The sequence below is a fragment of the Crocodylus siamensis genome, chromosome 1, assembly GCF_052110815.1.
Source record: "Crocodylus siamensis isolate JL-2025a chromosome 1, ASM5211081v1, whole genome shotgun sequence".
NCBI classification, from domain to species: Eukaryota; Metazoa; Chordata; order Crocodylia; family Crocodylidae; genus Crocodylus; species Crocodylus siamensis.
Genome location: NC_143395.1, coordinates 237,918,126 through 237,934,060, shown reverse-complemented (window position 1 = coordinate 237,934,060; position 15,935 = coordinate 237,918,126).

Genomic DNA, 15,935 nt, shown 5'->3' with positions numbered 1-15,935 from the left:
ACTTCCGGTTCACTTCTGGGTCTGCTGGGGAGCACACAAGGGGGCCCCTCCATGCCCCTCCGGCACAGCGACTGGTGCCTCCTGGATTTGGAGAAGTACCTGGTGTGCCCCCATGGCTGATCACCAAGCTGATCACCCCATGGGGGGTGGGGGACATCTTGCTTCCTGGCAGACCTACAAGTGGCCCAGAGGTACTTTCCCATTTGCCCCCTGAGCACATGGTGGGGAGGCCCTGCACTCCTGTGTAACACTCCATCTGCCCACCATCACAGTTTTCATGAGCCATGCCTGGTACCTCGAGGGATGTAGAAAAAACATGTAAAGTTGCGTCTATGTTTGAATCGCTGATTCTCCGAAGCAGCAATGGATCTTCAGATTTGGCTGAATTGAATTGGGGACAGTGATCTGAATCAACAAATCAAATCACTGTCCCAGATTCAAGCCAAATATGAATCTGAATTGAATACAGTCCATTTCACACCCCCCTAGTTATCAACTCGCTGCTGGGCTGAGGGGCTCCCTAATCAGAGCATCCTGCCAGGGTCTGGCCAACTCCCCACCCCCGAGCTCAGCACTGTGGAGGGTTTCTCTAGTACCCCCTGCCTTCTAGCCTGAGCTACTATAGACATGTGACTGCTTTTCTGGAGTGAAAAGAGAATGTTTTCCACCTCCAAATCAGTTCAAGCTCTGCAGGTTAGACTAACCTAATGCCCATTCTTACAAGGGCTCTATATTTCCTAAAAATGTTATTGTGTTGGTGTTCACACGATTTCCCTGTATCTTATTATGCCTGTGCTCCTGCAAAATTATCCTGAGGTAGGTCAGAACACTCTTGTATGGTTTTATTTTTGGGGGGAATGTTATTGGTTCTTGGTGCTGATTTTATGATTTACTACGAAATCTGACATGCTTCCCCGTGAGCTCTTGTGACAAATGCAAAGTGAACCAATGTCTACACCAGTCTTTTGGGTAGTAGAATTCATCTTCCATTTATTTAACACTCCTTGTAAAATAAATATCTAAGCATCTAACCAATAAAGTGCACATCAGGGTGAATGTGTTATGCATTATTTTACTGTCATCATAGTTGGTTGTAATATAGAAGAATGCCATGAAGGAAACTTTGTAACTTTCTTCCCTTAAGTGACTTGTTTTTTGTTTTGTTTTTTTTAAGACCTTTCTTTAATGGTTTCCTAAGGTCTTGAGCTCATGAATAATTTAATAGAATATGCAATATTAAATCCATTTTGGCCATTCTCTTTTAAATATGCTAATTTTAATTGTACTGCAAGATGGGAAAAGAAAGAATAAAGTCTTTAAGGAGTCTCAGGTGTTTCCAAATATTTTTCTTTTTTGTTCAGTGATACCAGGCTGCTTTACCCAGGTTTGTGATAATATCTTAAAGGGTAAACTGTACAGCAAAAGACAATAAGAAGGGTGATTAAAGCTTTTCACTGCTGGAGAAGACATTGTCTTTCCTACAGTTGCTTGGAAAATTATTTTTCTTGAAATATCTTAAAGGAGGAATATATTTTTGTTTATATGTGTACATATTTTCATTTAAAAAACAAACAAACTAAATGATTTAATTGTAGAAAAACAAAAATACAGTTATTCATCCCCCCCACTCTATTTTTAGGCTTCAAATGTTTAAATTAAAACAGGAATATTTTCACTGAAAAAATACCAGTGGTGTCTTGAATAAATGATTCATTTTTTGTCTCAACTACTTCAGTGAAAAAAATAAAATGTCCACCAAAGTATTCCACTTTAATAGTCTGTGATTAGCATCAGGAAATATGTTATGCATTAAAGCAGAAAAGCTTGATCACTTAAAGGAATAAAGGCAAAACTTGCTTTATATAGGTGCCCCATGTATAATGAGCAGCTACAATTACATCAGTGGTAACGGGCTGCTACCATAACTACACATTTGTCCCACCAGCACAGCAGCAACTGGAAGTTGCTTCTACCCTTGAGCCTCAGGTGCCTTGCTACATTATCATGTCTGGATGACAGTAAAATAATATCCTGAGGTACACTTTTTCTATTAAATGGTTAAATAGAAGATGAATTCTGGTACCAAAAAACCAAAATAAAAGAGTCTGCCTATTGGTTGCCTTTGTATTTTATGGAAAATCAAATTAGACCTTTCAGCCTTACTGGTAAAATCTTATTAATCTCAACCTTGATTTGATGAGCTTTTCCTACGTATTATTTTCATAAAGTTTTCCAAAGCATGCTAGATATCCTGAAAAATAAAAAACCTTATGAATTCAACTTTAAATCACTATACTTATATTGGAGAAGGGGAAATAAGATCTCCCTCCTTTGCCATCTGATATTAGGGAAAGACTCCAACTCCTGCCTAACTCTTCCACCCTGCTTAAGGTAAATAAGGTCTCTTCATTCTACCCTATCATTAGTATTATTAGATTGATAATTCATAAGGAAGTTGAAATGTTTTACCTCTAACGTCTTAGGGGAGAACTATAAACAAACACAGACAATTATGGCTGTTAATGCGAGTGAAGTGATTTGCAAAGGTTGACACAAGTGTTTTGTGCTTGAAACCCATCTTGAGTTCCATCCAAGAAACATAACCCCAACTTTTAGAGAGGCTCAATAGGAAAATAACTTTTTTGGAAAAATTATTTTGGTATAATATTGAAATGAGAAACTGTAAGACATACCAAGGCTCTCTCATATCACTTGGTAGCTTTTAAAAATGGATTTCCTAACTTTTAAATTTTTAAAAAGCCTTAAACAATTTGATTTTTGTTTGAATTTAGATTTAAATTAAACACTTAATACATCTCAAATAATTTCAGGTCCCAGTCAATTCAAGTCAACATAGATTTGACAGGATATCAAATTTTCCATAGAAACTACATTACAGAAATCAATCCAAGATTAATTTAGCATATTAAACATTTCCAATTTTTCTAGAGTAATTCATGTCAAGAAAATGAGTAAGCTGTGTAAAAAGCCCACAAGTTTAGTAAAATGTTTTGGATCACCTATTTGTCACTGTATAGAAGTCAGCACAAGGAGGTCAGAGAGAATAAAAATAATTAATATTGTTAACAGTAAGAAAATGAAATTTCAGAGTAAACAGCATCTGCACATGGGTATAACTCTAAACTTTGAGAATATAACAGAAAATGCTCGAGTGAAAGTTGTATTCCTACCCTCTATATCCCACTCAGTTTCCTAAAATTCTTCCTTGAGACTGAATTCTAGAGTAGCGAATACATTCTCCAATCTGCAAGTTTGCTTTTACAGTGACTTGAAGGCCACTAGATATCTATACACTGGAGACAGGGTTACCAACTGAAAAAAAATAAAGCCTGAAATGCTTGTCCATGATGTCCGTAAGAAAAGTTAAGCCATCCGTAAGACTGAGGTACTTTTAATATTCATGTGGTTGCAGATAGATTTAAATGTCTTTGGACAGAGAAAGCAGAACAGTGGTCTAAGCAGGAGAGCTGCTCAGATCCCTGCAGTCAAGTATCTCTTAGGGTTTCCTGGCACACTAGCTTTCCCCATCACATGCTACCAGTGTGCACCTGGCTGCTCAATGTATGCGTGGCATGGCCCCATAGCCCTAAGCAAGGCAAGACAGAGATGGAGCTGTGGGGCTGGAAAGGAAGAGGAAGATGCGGAGAAAGGAGGTTTGTGAAATGTCTCAGTTTACTTAACTGGGGTCTTATAAATGAATACCTTCCCCACCCCAATTGTGCTGCAACAAAAGTAGCCAGGTCTTTTAGCCAACTCTGTTCCACTTGCCCTGTTCAGACATCAGGACGGGGGGTAGTAAGGACACCCACTGGGGAGCTTAAATGTCTCTACACTGATGCTAGGAGCATGGGGAAATAAGCACGAGGAACTTACACTCCTGCTTGCAAGCAACAGCTTTGACCTGGTTGGACTAACTGAAACCTGGTGGGACCCTACTCATGATTGAACAGTAGGCATCAAGGGTTACCAGGTGTACAAATGGGATAGAGTGAGGGGGAAAAGGGTGGGGTTGTTGTTTTCTATGTTAAGGAACAATATACATCCTCTGTAATCAAGATGGGATAAGAGGAGGGCCAGACTGAGGTACTGTGAGTCAGGGTACAAGGGGATTGGGGGGAAAGGGACCTCATAGTGGGGGTCTACTAAGGCAGCCACACCAGGAGAATGAGCTAGACCTGGAATTCTCCAGACAGTTCTCAGAGGCCATATGGCTAAATGGGTCCAGGAAGATCTGGACAGGTTGGAAAAATTGGCAGAATGAAATAGGATGCAGTTCAACAAAGGGGACACAGCAGTGAGAGTCTACTACAGACCTCCCACCCAAAGTCAAGAGCTTGACAAGGAGTTCACCCAGGAATTGGCTGAGGCTGCATGCTCCAGGACCATGGTTGTCATGGGCGACTTCAATTATGCACACATCTTGTGGGAGGATCACTCAGCAAAATCCAACCAGTCGCAAAGCTTTGTATCATGCGTGGATGACCTCTACCAGACTCAAGAAGTCTACGGGCCATTAAGAGGTAAAGCACCGCTCGACCTGGTACTGGTTAAAGGGATTGACTCAATCCATGACCAAGTGATTGAGGGGAAGCTGGGTGACAGTGACCACGAGCTGATCACCTTTACCATCCGCTGTAAAGCTGGCAAGTCAGTCAGCAACACAGAAGTCCTTGACTTCAGGAAAGCTGACTTTGACAAGCTCAGGAGGCTAATTAGTAAGGCCCTAAGAGACCACGACCCCCGGGGAGGGGAATTCAAGAAGAGTGGTTGTCTCTCAAGGGAGCAATCCTCAATACACAAGCTAATTCTATTCCATCTCACAGGAAAGGCAGCAAGAGGGCACAGCAGCCCCTCTGGCTCTCCAGAGATATAGCAGACCTCCTGAGGCTAAAAAAAAAAGGCCTATAAAGGATGGAAGATGGGATTCACCCCCAAGGAGGAATATTCTGCACTGGTCTGGTCCTGCAGAGAGCAAACCAGGAAAGCCAAGGCTGGAACTGAACTCCAACTAGCTTCGAGCATCAAGGACAATAAAAAAGTATTTTTTCAGATATTTGGGGAGCTGGAGAAAAAGCAAGGGCAACATTGGACCCCTACTAAACCAGACGGGACAACTGACACCCAGGAAAAAGCTAACCTATTAAATGGGTACTTTGCGTTGGTCTTTCATCAGTCCCATGGGATGCCCATGCTCGCTACAGGACAAGGAGGTCCAGGTGAGGGAGATGCCCTACCCTCCATTAATGCTGACCTTGTGAAGGAACATTTTGAGAAGCTGAATACCTTCAAGTTAGCTGTCCCTGACAATCTACACCCCAGGGTACTCAAGGAACTGGTGAGCATCATAGGTTAGCCCCTGGCATGGATCTTTGAGAACTTCTGGTGCTCTGGTGTAGTGCCCGAAGACTGGAAGAAGTCCAATGTGGTGCCGATCTTCAAGAAAAGGAGGAAAGTGGATCCAGCTAACTATAGGCCCATCAGCCTGACTTCTATCCTGGGGAAGTTCTTAGAAAAGTTTATTAAAGAGGCCACCTTTAATGCACCAGCCAATGTCAACAGCCTAAGGGATAGCCAGCATGGATTTGTTGCAGGTAGGTCTTGCTTGACCATCTCATATCCTTCTACAAACAGGTGACCTATCACCTGGACAAGGGAGAAGAGATTGATGTCATATATCCCATGATCACCTCTTGGTGAAACTGGCCAATTGTGGCCTTAGGTCCACCATGATCCACTGGCTGGAAAATTAGCTCTGTGGTCGGACCCAGAGGGTAGTAATTGATGAGTGCCCTGTGACCAGTGGGGTCCCCCAAGGCTCCGTCCTTGGACCCATATTATTCAATATCTTCATTAATGATGTAGACACTGGAGTCAGAAATGGACTGGCCCAACTCAGGGGCAAAGCATCCACAGCTGAAGACAGGTGTGCGATTCAGGTTGACTTGGACTGGCTCAGTAAATGGGCAGATGAGAACCTGATGGTGTTTAACACTGAAAAATGCAAGGTTCTCCACCTAGGGAGGCAAAAGCTGCAGCATCCTTATAGGCTCGGCAGTGCTACGTTGGATAGCACTACAGAAGAAAGAGACTTGGGGGTCATCATTGACCACAAGATGAACATAAGCCTGCAATGTGATGCTGTGGCTAGTAAAGCGAGCAAAAAAAAACTGGCTTAAATCCATAGATGCTTCTCAAGCAAATCCCAGGACGTCATTCTCCCCTTGTACTCGGCCTTGGTGAGGCTGCAGCTGGAGTACTGTGTCCAGTTTTGGGCTCTACAATTCAAAAAGGATGTGGAGAAACTTGAGAGAGTCCAGAGACAAGCCACATGCATGATCAGAGGCCAAGAAAACAGAACTTACGATGACAGGCTGACAGCCATGGGGCTCTTTAACTTGGAAAAGTGCAGGCTCAGGGGTGATCTGATGGCCACCTATAAGTTTACCGAGGTGACCACCAGGACCTGGGGGAATGCTAGTTCACCAGAGCACCCCAATGAAGAGATGATAAGGTCAAACTGTTATAAACTCCTGCAAGACCGTTTCAGGAGGGACAGAAGGAAGAATTTCTTTACTGTCCGAGCCCCCAAGGTCTGGAACAGTCTGCCAGCGGAGGTGGTTCAAGCACCTACATTGACCAGCTTCAAGAGTAAATTGGATGCTTATCTTGCTGGGATCCTATGACCCCAGCTGACTTCCTGCCCTTCAGGTGGGGGTCTGGACTTAATGATCTTCTGAGGTCCATTCCAGCCCTAATGTCTATGAAATCTATGAAAGACAAGTGCAAAGTGCTGCACCTGGGCAAAAACAACTACCAACACACTAACAGGGCACCTTCTCAGTGGCATAGAAGTAGAATGGAATCTTGGAGTCATAGCTGACCCCAAGATGAACATGAGTAATCAGTGTGACAAAGTGATCAACAAGGCTAACCGCACTTTATGATGCATTTATAGATGCATAATGAACAGATGCATGCTGAACAGGTCCTGAGAGGTGATGCTTCCCCTCTATGCGGCACTGGTCAGGCCACAGTTGGAGTACTGCATGCAGTCTTGGGCACCGCACTTCAAGAGGGATGCAGAGAATCTTGAGAGGGTTCAGAGGGCTATTTGTATGGTCAGAAGCCTGCAGACAAAACCCTATGAGGAGAGACAGAGGGACCTAGATTTCTTCAGCCTGTGCAAGAGAAGGCTGAGAGGTGATCTTGTGGGTTCCTATAAATTTATCAGGGGAGGGCAACAGAGAATAGGAGATGCTCTGTTTACTAGGGCAGCCCATGGAGTAGCTAGGAACAATGGCCACAAATTGACGGACAGCAGGTTTAGACTGGACATTGGAAATAACTTCTTCACAATAAGGGTTGCCAGAATCTGGAATGCAAGGGAGTGGGTTCCAAGAGAGGTAGTGCTCTCACCTACCCTGGGGGTCATCAAGAGGAGACTGGACAAGCACCTGGCTGGGGTCATCTGACCCAGCGCTCTTTCCTGCCTGGGGCAGAGGGTGAGACTTGTTGACCTACTGAGGTCCTTTCCAACCCTAACATCTATGAATCTATGTTTTCCTGCTATGCCTATTTGTAAATTGCTTCAGTTGTTAAATAAGCAGAACCAGCCTGATGACAAGGGCCAAATATACATGTTCTAACCACCCCTTTACATGTCCCATGCTTTGCAGATAACACACTCACAGATAACACACTGTCGCTTCTCAGCCTTTTGAAGGCTCAAAATCAAGTGTTTACTCTGGCTGAGGCCAGACCAAACTCAATGTACCATTAGGCTTCTTACATCCTGTCCCCATTCTGGGGCACACACATGCCACCCCACTTCCACCGGGGCCTCTTTCATGCCCCCTGCTCTCATCAGGGGTCTCTAATGCTACCTATCTTGGGCCTCTCTCATATCACACTTTGGGCCACGCACACCCCACCTTTACTCCCTTTAAGCAACCCCAGAGGGCCATTATCTCTTCTCACCTCAGCCAGAAGGTATGTGGCCTTTTGGGGCTCTCATCCTAACAAATGCTGGTCAAATTCACAGAACTGTGGGCTGACTTTGCCTCATGCCCCTCACCGGGCCACTGCTCTGTCCCTACCACTCTGGGGCCCCACTCTCCACCCTCTCTTCAGGCCTCTCAACACTGCCCTCTCCCAGGGCTTCTCAACACCACTCTCTCATTTGGGAACAGGGTCAAACACCCCCATGGGCTCAAGTGTTACTCTACTTGACGTACCAGGCCCATGACTCTGCCCTCTTGCTAGGGTACAGGGTCAAATACCTCCATAGCCTCAGGTGCCCCAGTCTATATGCCTGGCCCACCACTCTCGTTAACTCACCCACCCACCCTAAGGTGGGGACTAGGGTTAAGGTGCCCCTGCCCGCCTTTCACTGGGGAGGTTCTTGGTCCCAGCATTTAAGTGGAACTGCCTTGTCACAGGCAGTCCCACCGGGCCTCCCAACCCCAGCAGAGTGCAGTTTTCCATCATGCCCAGGACCAAGAGGCCTCCTCTATCACCATAGCCTTACCCTTACTTTCAAGCTGTTCCTGGAGCAGCAGCTCCTCCTGGTGATGTTATTCCCAGGGCTGCTGATCACAAACTGCTCCCCTAGCCAGGAGACCCAGGCTCTAAAATGGCTTCCCTCAGCCACCTGGTGGCTGTCTTCTTCAGCCTTTGAAGTGAGAGAACACTAAAGCTGCTCAGGACAGTGTGTATCATGATTAAATCGCCTGAATGTCAAAATAGTGGACCCAACTCTTGCCTGCCACATCTTCATGTTAAAAGAAGATCTAGTTCTGGAGGTTTTCATTACTTGACACCCTTATCATACGATGCTTTTTTTCTGGGGCTCTGAACTCCCCTACACCCCAGCCTAGCACCACCCAAATGCTACACCATCATTCATTAATCTGGATCTTACAGAGTGGCTTTAATTATTTTTTTTTCAGGCTCATACACATCTTCACGTATTACAGTCTACACGGACTAACAGACTTCTTTGTCAGTTTCAGATAAGGGGGGTTTTGCCCCAAGAGAGATTAAACTCTGGACTTTTTTCCACAACAAAGTAAAATGACTCAAAGGAAAAGAAATAAAGCTTATCTGGGCTCTTGTCCTCAAACTTCTCTTAACTTTAGAGTATACTTGCTTACTCAGGAAGCAAGGATGTCTTTCTCCTTTAAAAATCCAAGAGGCAGTTTTGGTTTGACTTGACCCAATATTTCATCAGTCTGCAGGGATACAGGCCTAATAGCTCGAACAAATGTAAGCTGGGTGGTACTCCAAGAGGTACCCCCTCTCCATTTGAAGGGATCAAAGCAGGTACACGAGTGCTGTGGGTGGTGTAGGGACTCTCCTCCCCATACAGAGCAGAGCCAGACCACTTATGGAGACTTAATCATATACCTTTTAATGAGAGAACAGTACTGGGAACATAACCAGTATAAACCAGGGGGTATACAGGACACTACAACGTCCCAAGGGGGCAGGATTCAACAAAGGTTAGACACTTACAATCAAAGGTTAGACACAATCATCGTCATCCAGTTGACAAAAGACAGGGTTAAAAAAAATGTAAAACACAAACAGCAGAACAAATAATACTGGTTGGTGAAATATAAAAGGCACAGAATACGAAATGTCAAATGACAAGGAATATAGGGCCTAGGTACCTGGAGGGGGGAGAAAGGAGGAAATGACAAGAATTCCTCCTTGTTACTTCACTTACCCCAACTGGGACTTAAACTCAGACCTCCCACATGACAGGCAGAAACTCTGCCACACAGCCACCAGTGCTGGTACTGGGCCAAGCTGTGAGGGGGTCTTGACCTTTCAGGAGCCCTGGCCTCACATTGAGTTGCCTGGCCTCTTATTGGAGGAGCTGGAAGCAGAGCTAGGAACCTCTCAGGTTGCTGCTCAGATCCTTTCTGGAGCTGGGGAACCTCTCCTGCTGGCTGCAGCCTGTTATAGGGAATCCTGGAGCCCACTGGGAAGCCTCTCCTGCCGGCTGCATGCTGCACTGTTGAGGGTCCCACTGCTGCCTGCAGGTCCCACTCCTTCAGGCTCTTCTAGGGCAACTGCTTCTACCCCACTGGCCCAGCTCTTTGAGACTCCTTCCTTGTGGTCCCTCACTAGTCTCCCTTGAGTCAGCTGCGCTGCCACGTTTATCCCCCTCCAGGTGACCGAAGGGGCCAATCAGGGGACATGGAGGGTGAGTCTCTGGGGCCTTATTGGTGAGGAAAAGGAATCCCAAGTCCTGCAATCACCTTTTACCCTTTAAAAACCTCTGGGCTAAGTCACTACCAGCTAGCCCATCACAGAAACAAAAGGAAAATGAAAGTAAAATAAGTACTTGATGTTGAGGCTCAGCTGTGTTCCTCCTGGCAAGCCCTTTCATCACCAGCAGTCATCCTGCTTCTAGCACGACTCCGATCAGTCCTGCTTCTCCAGCTGGCACCTCTCAGCTTAATTGAGCTCCTTGGAGTTCCTCAGCCAGCTGGCTGCTGGCTCACGAATGCTGCAGCCATCCCACCTGTCTTCCTGAGTCCCAGGACACAGGAGTTTCCCCTGAAACACCTTGTATTCATCTTCCACCACCTCTCCAGGGTTCTCTCCTCCTTCTTCCAGGGCTGCTCTAGCCTCATGGAGCAGCTGCTCTGGGATCACAGTTACTGGGGAGCTCTTTTCTCTTTTGCCAGCTCCTGTCAACTCTCAGTAAGTACCTTTGATGTCTTCTGTTCTCTACACATCCTCCACCTTAAGATGCTGCTAGACACCTTTTTTTCTTTCTCTGGTGGTATGAATGTGCCTATCTGATAGGGTTTGGTGTTGACTAAAGAAGTTTTGTCCAGGCAACATCGAGATAGAAAGTCTGCTGCCATATTGGTTCATCCAGGATAATATTTGTTTAAAAAATGAAAGGCTAAGGCCCATCAGGTTATGCTAGCATTATTGATCTGTTTAGTTTGTAGCCATTTTAGGGGAGCGTGGCCGATGACTGACGTAAACTCCCATCCAAGTAGGTAATAATGGAAATATTCAACCCCTGCATTTGATAGCTAAACACTCATGCTCTATAGTTGTGTACCTTTGTTCTTGAGGGTTTAATTTGTGCTGGCATAAGCTATGAGCCGGTCTACTGCATCCCCTTATTGTGCCAACACAGCTCCCAATCAGTTCAGGGCCTGATTAGAGGCATCTGTCTGTAGAACAAAAGGGTGCTTGAAATCAGGGGTATTTAAGACCACAAGTCTACACAGTGCTGTTTATTTTTAGTGGAAAGCTTTGTGGTGTGTCTTGTCCCATTTTATCAGACCTGAACTTTTTCTTTTCAAGATGTCAGTTAAAGATGAAGTCACCTCTACAAAATGGGGAATAAAGCAACAATAGTAACTGGCTAATTTAAAAAAGACCCTCATCTGTTTTCTGTTGGAAAATAATCTCTTATCTCCTCAGTCTTGTTGGTTAGTGGTTGGATATATCCTTGTTTGACTGAGAATCCCATATATTTGGTCTCTGTGTTTTCCAATATGCATTTTCCAGGGTTGGCATTAAGCCAGCTTAGCTGGAGCTCCTGAAGGACTACTTGAAATGCTTGTAGATGTTGCTCCCACCCATTTGAGTAGATGATAATGTCATCTATTTAGGCTTGATGTGGGGCTAAGACTCAATTGTTGAGCCTTTGAAGTGTTGCTGCTGCACTATGTAGGCTGAATGGCATGCATTTAATTTCATAAAGACCCCAAGGAGTGCCAAAGGCTGTTTTAAATTGATCTTCCTTGCAAACTGGAACTTGCCAATATCCCTTAGTTAAGTCCAGGGTGGATATGAATTTAGCTTGCCCTACCCTCTCTAATAACTTGCTAATCTGAGACATGGGAAAATCATCATACATTGAAATGGCATTTAATTTGGAAAAGTTTACACACAGGCATAGTGAGCAGTTGGGTTTTGGTATGGCTACTAAGGAGCTCCACCTGGGACTTTGAGATTCAGTGATCATTCCCTGAGATAACATTTTTGTCTATTTCTTGTCATATCAACAGTGCTTCTCCAACTGGCACCTCCTGGCTTAATTGAACCCCTTGGAGCTCCTCAGCTAGCTGGCTGATGCCTCACCACTGCTGCAGCCACCCCACCTGTCTTCTCAGGTCCCAGAATACATGAGTTCCCCCTGCAACTCCTCACATTCATCTTCCCCTGCCTCTCCTGGGTCCTCCCTCCTCTCTTCCTTCTTCTGGGGCCACTCTAGCTTAATGGAGAAGCTGCTCTGGAATTGCAGCTCCCAGGGAGCAATTTTCTCCTTTGTTGGTCCCTGCCAACTCTTGGCAAGTACCTTTGTCTCCTTTTTTCCACAAGGCCCATGCTGGAACAGAGCACAGCAGGGCTGGCAGGGCTAGGTTGGGAGGTGAGCTGGGGGGACAGCATGGTTCAGAGTGCGTGAGTAGGGGAGCCCTGGGATTGGAGGAGCATGGTATAAATATGTACTGGTACATACATTTCTGGTTATGATAAATAATGCCTAAAAATGACCTCATACTTTTTTATTAAAAATGTATCCATGCCACTATTTTTTGTTACTAGATGTTTTCTTGTTTTGATTCTTTTTTAAAGATACGAGATGAGAAAAAAGTCAGACAGTAAAGTAGAATTTTCAGCTAGAAACCAATTTCAAAGTAATCTGATTAAAGATTTATTACCGAAATCAAAGAGAAACTACATAGTGCAAATGTTTATGCCTTTTGAATTTTCTATCTGAAATTTCAGAGCAAAAAGCCATTTCCTTTTAGAAATGAACATTTTTGTGCCCTATATCAAACCCAATTCAGAACTCCAGCTTTAAGTCTGGCATAGTCGGATCCCAATTATATTTAATAATTTTAAGAACTAATTTTTATGAGAACTTCCTTCCACCACTCTGACAGTGTGAAGGAGGAGCATGGAGCATTTAAGTTAGTATATGTATGCATCTACTGTAAGATGCCTTTAAAAACGTGTAAAAAAGAATTTGGGTAAAGGTCATGCTGCCGTGGATATCCTCATTTTTCACATCTATATTTATTTTTGTATATGTTCCTTAGCATTTCTCCTCTGTCATATATAATGGCAGTGAGTTCCCCAGCTAAACTGTACATTGTGCAAAAAAGTTTCCTTTCATCCATTCCAATGTTGTTCCTCCTAGTCTCATCTTCTGTTACAATTAATATACTCATGGCATACCATGCATTATATATCTATGTTAAACTACAAGTTGTCAGCCTCCTTTCAAAACTAATGAGGCCTAATCGTCTCAATTTCTTTTCTTACTTAGAATCGCCCATGCCTTTAATCAATTCTCTTGCCTGCCCCTTAACCTCTCCATTTCTGTTATTTAGAAAAATAAATTAGGCCATCTTCTATTCCATACTTGATACATTCCAGCACAGGATATGATACACTGCTCACTGATGTTAATGACAATCTTACCACTGATTGTGTTGGCTCTGTCAAGCCCATTGTTAGTATGCATTTCCACTGCTATTGCCTATGGAGGTCTTTGTGATTAGTCCAAATCCTCAGTGCTTATAATTAATTTATGATTCAACTGTATGTATTTAAATTATTCCTTTCCAAGTGTACAACTTTGCACTTGCTATAACTTATTTCATCTGCTATCATGTCGTCATTTTTATTAGCTTCATTCCTACTGAAATTCCCCAAAATTTTGTCCATTCTTTTGTTTTTTAGTAAAGAAAACTGTAATCTGAACGACTTTAACAATGAGGGTATTTTTTTTTAAGTAGAAATAATGCTATATGGTAAGATCATGGAAAATAATGGGGTTTGTTGAATGATCTTATACCTTAAAACTTACCTGTGGCATTGATGATGACATTGAATATCAACACTACATAATGGGTTAGGTCTGGAAGCAAAGAAATTACATAAATTTTCCTTTATAAATATAAATTAAGGCCTGTACAGACATTCATTTTCTCCTGAGAGAGCCTCTGCTCTCCCAGGAGAAACTATGAATATACACATGTTCAGGCTTTTTGTTGCAAATTAAAATGGCCACTCCAGAAGAAAAATAACATGGGAACAACCAGGTTTAAATCACTCCTGAGAGAATTTCTCCTGGGAGAGATGACTATAGTGTATAGCCAGCACAGTGTGTAAAAGGCAACCCTGTTCCCTGGTCACCTGTTTCCTGGCTTGGAGCAGCCTGCAGAGCATGGTACCAGCACACTGGATCTGTTGACAAACTATACCCACCACACCATTGTTGCTCCACCCACAGGTCCCAGGAGTGACATCTAGCACCCCAGGTTCCTGCTGGCCACTCTGCTCACTATGCTGATCTACTACAATGACCACAAACTGGCCTACATCAGTCTTGGTCCTGGTGTTCCCCCTATATGGTGCAACCACCTGGCCAGGCTCACCACACCTTCCCAGACCCCTTGCCAACATGCTTCTCCCACTCAGATGCCCATGCGGCCACCTAGACCCCAACAGTGATGCTGATGATGCAAACCTAGATACCACCACAAGTACTGTTCTCATGCTCCTGGGCCTCCAGCTTCACTGCCTGTGGGTCCATGCAGTCAGAACTGGTGGCTGCATGTTCTCCAGACAACCTAGGATGATGAGCAGTGGCTGGAGTTATTCTAAATGACCTAGGCCACCTTCCAGGACCTCCTTGTGCAGCTCTGCCTGTGCCTGGAGGGGCAGACCAGTCATGTGGCCATCTCTCCCCCAAAATACTCAGCTGGCCATTTCCCTGATCAAGCTGGAAAAGCATGCCAGCCTTTGTTACATCGGCTACCTCTTCAGCATGGGAAAGGTGACTGTCAGGGAAGCCATTCTGGACATGTGTGGCATCTTCCAGGATATGCTGGGACACACATCCCCTTAGCATGGGTATAGGGTTTCATGGCCTGAGATTCTCCCAGTGCACTGGGGCCCTGGATGGGATCTGCATCCTTATCCACTGCCTACCCTGTATTTACCACCACTACTACACTGGACAGGCTTCCACTCCATTATGCTCCACATGGTCACCAACTACCATAATGCCTTCACCAACCTGAGTGCCAGCTGGTTGACAGCACCCACAGTGTCCACATGCTCTGCAACTCCACCTTCCCAGCTCTGGTAAAGACGGGTGCTTCACACCTGAGGTGCTGGACTTCCAACTGGGTGTGGTGACAGTTCTGCATCTCCTCATTGAAGACTCCACCTACCTACTCTCCCCCTGGTTCATGCAGCCCTATGCCAGCTAACTGTGCTTCAAAGAATCCTTACAGGGAGTGCAGGAACAAACCACCATGATGTTCAGGAAGACTATCAAGTATGACAGAAGACCAACTTGGCTTAGCAGAGATTTCTTCAGTAATCTAAATCATAAAACAGTCTGGAACAGTCGCTGGAATAGTCTGCCAGCGGAGATGGTTCAAGCACCTACACTGTGTCAGTCTTTCATCAGTCCCATGGGACGCCCATGCCTGCTATGGGATAGGGAGATCCGGGTGATGGGGATCCCCTACCCTCCATAAATGCTGACCTCGTGAAGGAACACCTTGAGAAGCTGGATACCTTCAAGTCAGCCGGCCCTGAAAAATCTGCACCCCAGGGTACTCAAGGAGATGGTGAGCATTATAGCCCAGCCCCTGGCATGGATCTTTGAAAACTCCTGGCACTCTGGTATAGTGCCTGAAGACTGGAAGAAGGCCAATGTGGTGCCGATCTTCAAGAAAGGGAGGAGAGTGGATCTGGCTAACTACAGGCCCATTAGCCTGACTTCTATCCTGGGGAAGATCTTAGTAAAGTTTATTAAGGAGGCCATCCTTGATGGACTGGCCCAGGCTAACATTCTAAGGGATAGCCAGCACAGGTTTGTTGCAGGTAGGTCTTGTTTGACCAATCTCATTTCC